At 38.4% G+C, this 4,316-nt stretch overlaps 1 pseudogene; it reads right to left on the bottom strand.

The window, feature by feature from the left end:
• Positions 1–903: 903 nt before the first annotated feature.
• Positions 904–1,018, bottom strand: LOC141675920 (small nucleolar RNA R71; annotated as a pseudogene).
• Positions 1,019–4,316: the final 3,298 nt, after the last annotated feature.

The following is a 4,316-nucleotide window of genomic DNA, read 5'->3' as shown; positions in this document are numbered from 1 at the left end:
AAGATCGCTTGTTAATCTCTTGTGAAGCGACAGTGAATCTTGAGATTTAGAACTTGCCATGCTAGCATAGATTCATGTATTGTATGCATGATTAGTAGGTAACTCTAACCGTTTTACTTGCCCTGTGTAATCATAATGAATAACTTGCGCTTAAATCGTTATGTTGTCAAATTCTGTAGACATATAGGGTCTCAACATAATTGATGCCTATGCAACTTCTATCTTAATTGTGGATGTTTGGTAGAATGGTACTAGTACAACGAAAGTTGGCTTTTATCAGTTTTGTGTTGTTCGATTAATATCTTCACCGTTACATGCTAAGGGTAATAACAATGACTATTGAAGGAAGTAGTAATGAAGTTATGATCTCATGTGTTTTTAATATTGTTAATTCAAGTAATAATTTAAGTGTTTTATTCTCGTATTTAATTGTAGTTAATAATTAGTTAATCAACCTTAAGTGTTATTGTCTTGACATTGCGAAGTAATCATACATTGGTGAGTGAGTGTTAATTAAATATAATTAGTCCGAGTCTCTGTGGGAACGAACTAGAAATCATTCTATATTACTTGCGAATGCGTATACTTGCGTGAATTATTAGCGCGTGTTTTGTGCCTAACAAGTTTTTTACGCCGTTGCCGGGGACTCGGTGTTAATTTGTTTAGTTAATGTACTTGCCATCAGTGGTCATTAGGACGCCAACTTGCATATCAGGAATTTTGTCGAGATCTGTAGTACTTTCAAATATAATGGTGTTACTGATGAGGCTATCAAGCTGAGGCTTTTCCCATTCTCTCTGAGGGATAAAGCTAAGGAATGGTTACATTCTGAACCAGATGGGTCCATCACTAATTGGCAAGATCTTGCGCAAAATTTTCTGGTAAAGTTTTATCCAATGGCCAAGACTGCAGCTATGAGAAGTGCTCTTACTCAGTTTGCGCAACAACCAACATAATCTATGTGCGAAGCATGGGAGTGCTATAAGGAGATATTGAAAAAGTGTCCACATCATGGTATGCCTGACTGGATGGTGATCACTGGGTTCTACAAAGGTTTGGGGGCCCAATCTCGGCCCATGCTCAATGCATCAGTTGGAGGCACCTTGTGGGCCAAAAGATATACTGAAGCCTATAATCTTATTGAAACTATGGCTGCAAATGAGCATCAAAACCCAACTCATAGGATGATGCATGGGAAGGTAGCAGGTATTTTGGAAGTAGATGCAGCCACAACTATTGCAGCGCAGCTCCAAGCGCTGTCTATGAAGGTTGATTCTTTAGCCAACTATGGAGTCAATCAGATAGCTATGGTCTGTGAGGTTTGTGCAGGCTCTCATGCCACGGATCAGTGTTCTCTCGTTAATGAATCTGTTCAGTATGTGAATAATTATCAGCGACCGCAGCAGCCTGTGCCAGCTACTTATCATCCTAATAACAGAAATCATCCCAATTTCAGCTGGAGCAATATTCAGAATACTGTTCAGCAACCATATCAGCAAGGTGTAAGTAAATAGTTTAATCCATCTGGATTTATGCAACATCAGCAATATGCTCAATGGAAATCATATCCTCAACAAGGAGGTGTTGCTCCACCTTATAGTACTGATTTCGAGGAGCTAAAGCTGTTGTGCAAAAGTCAGGTTGTTTCTATCAAGACCTTGGAAAATCAAATCGGTCAAATAGCCAATGCTATGCTCAATCGTCAACCTGGCACACTTCCCAGCGATACTGAAGTGCCAGGAAGGAAGGAAGCTAAAGAGCAAGTCAAAGTTATTACCTTAAGGTCTGGAAAAGTTGCTGATGCTGAAAAAGCAAAAGATGAGGGATCTGAAGTTGAAGATGAAGAAGAGAAGCAAAAGGAAAAAGAGGTGGAACCAAGGAAGACTATTGTTGAATAGACTCTTCCTGAGGGTAATATATGGGAGAAACAGCTCTATCCTCCACCACCTTTTCCTAAGAGATTGCAAAAACAAAAGTTGGATAAGCAATTTGGTAAGTTTCTGGAGGTGTTCAAGAAACTTCACATCAACATACCTTTCGCTGAGGCTCTGGAGCAAATGCCTAGTTATGCGAAATTCATGAAAAATATTCTTTCAAGGAAGGTGAAACTGGATGACCTTGATACCATTGCTCTAACGAAAGAGTGCAGTGCTGTGCTGCAACAAAAATTACCTCCAAAGCTTAAAGATCCAGGTAGTTTCACCATTCATTGCACCATTGGTAAGTTGTCTTTTGACAAGTGCCTTTGCGATTTGAGAGCAAGCATCAATCTGATGCTGTTGTCTCTCTTCAAAAAGCTGAATTTGCCTGATCCAAAGCCCACCTACATGTCTCTACAATTGGCTGATCGTTCTATTACATACCCACGAGGTATCGTGGAAGACGTGTTCGTAAAGGTGGATAAGCTCTTCTTCCCTGCAGACTTTGTCATTCTTGATTTTGAGGAAGATAAGAAGATTCCCATAATCTTGGGAAGACCTTTCTTGGCTACAGGTCGTACCTTGATAGATGTGCAGTGAACTTACTATGAGGGTGCAGGATCAGGATGTGACATTCAATGTATTCAAGGCGATAAAATTCCCTACAGAAGACGAGGAGTGCTTAAAGGTGGATTTGATTGATTCTACGGTAACCTCAAAACTTGATCATGTGCTAATGTCTGATGCCTTAAAGAAAGCCTTAATGGTGGAATTTGACAGTAAAGATGAGGAAGGCAATGAGCAACTACAATATCTAAATGTTTCTCCTTGGAGGTGAAAGTTAGACATGCCATTTGAATCTCTTGGTAATACCGATATCAAGAATGCTGAGGGAAAGCTCAAACCATCTATTGAGGAAGCACCTACTTTGGAGCTTAAACCATTGCCTGAACACTTGAGGTATGCTTTTTTAGGTGATGCATCTACTTTGCCTGTTATTATTGCATCTGACCTTTCAGGTAGTGAGGAGGACAAGCTCTTGAGGATCTTGAGAGAATTCAAATCGACCATCGGATGGACTATAGCAGATATAAAAGGGATCAGCCCTTCGTACTATATGCATAAAATTCTGCTAGAAGAAGGTAGTAAGCCGACTATTGAGCAACATCGAAGACTTAATCCTATCATGAAAGAAGTGGTGAAGAAAGAAATTCTAAAGTGGCTGGATGTAGAAATTATATATCCTATTTCTTACAGTTCTTGGGTGAGCCCCGTGCAATGTGTACCTAAGAAATGAGGTATTACTGTGGTAGCAAATGAGAAGAATGAGCTCAACCCCACTCGAACAGTCACAGGATGGAGGGAATGCATGGATTACATAAAATTGAACAAAGCCACAAGAAAGGATCACTTCCCTCTTCCATTTATTGATCAGATGCTTGACAGGTTGGCTGTTCATGAGTATTATTATCTTCTGGATGGCTATTCGGGTTACAATCAGACTTGTATTGCACCAGAAGATCAAGAAAAGACTACTTTCACTTATCCATTTGGCACATTTGCTTTTCGCAGAGTTTCGTTTGGCTTATGTGGTGCACCTGCCACTTTTCAGAGATGCATGATGGTTATATTCTCTGATATGATTGGAAATGATGTCGAAGTGTTCATGTTAGGTCACACACACTGTAGAGGGGGTGAATACAGTGTATAATACAATCAAATCGAACTTTAATATCTTAAGTAACAGAAAATAAACTTTATTGAAATAATAAACTCTGTTACAGTATGGAACTGTTACCTCTCAGTGATGAACAAATATCACGAGAGCTACTAGGGTTACAATGAATAATCTTCTCGAATATGATAACACTTATAGTGTAAACCCTATGTCTGTGTTTATATACTACACAGTTACAAGATAATCGCTAATTGATATGGAATATAATTCTACTTCCTAAAATATATCAATCAGATATCTTTTCTTCCAAGTATTCCATTCTTCACGGAACTCCTTCTTCATGCATATCTCTTCTTATGTTTATCTTGATCTTCTTTCCTTTAATCAGCTATTGTCCTTATCTGATCGTCCTTCAGCACTTAAGTTCTGATATCTAACTTATGATGATTATCTCCTGATAATATAAGTACTGATATCCTTAAGTCCTGACTTCCAGTATAAGTACTGATCAACGGTTAAGTACTGATTTGTCCTGTTAAGTAAGATCTGAAATCTAAACATAAATTATATTAGCCATGACATTATCAAATATATCTAACAATCTCCCCCAACTTGTAAATTAGCATAATATACAAGTTTAACAGATATTTGATGATGTCAAAAACATTAAGTACAAATGCATGAGAATTAGACTAGATAACTACAACTTACAGTCCTTA

This window comes from Apium graveolens, chromosome 7, assembly GCF_009905375.1.
Source record: "Apium graveolens cultivar Ventura chromosome 7, ASM990537v1, whole genome shotgun sequence".
Lineage (NCBI taxonomy): Eukaryota > Viridiplantae > Streptophyta > Magnoliopsida > Apiales > Apiaceae > Apium > Apium graveolens.
Note: the sequence above shows the minus strand (reverse complement) of the source record. Positions and strands in the feature narration are given on the sequence as shown.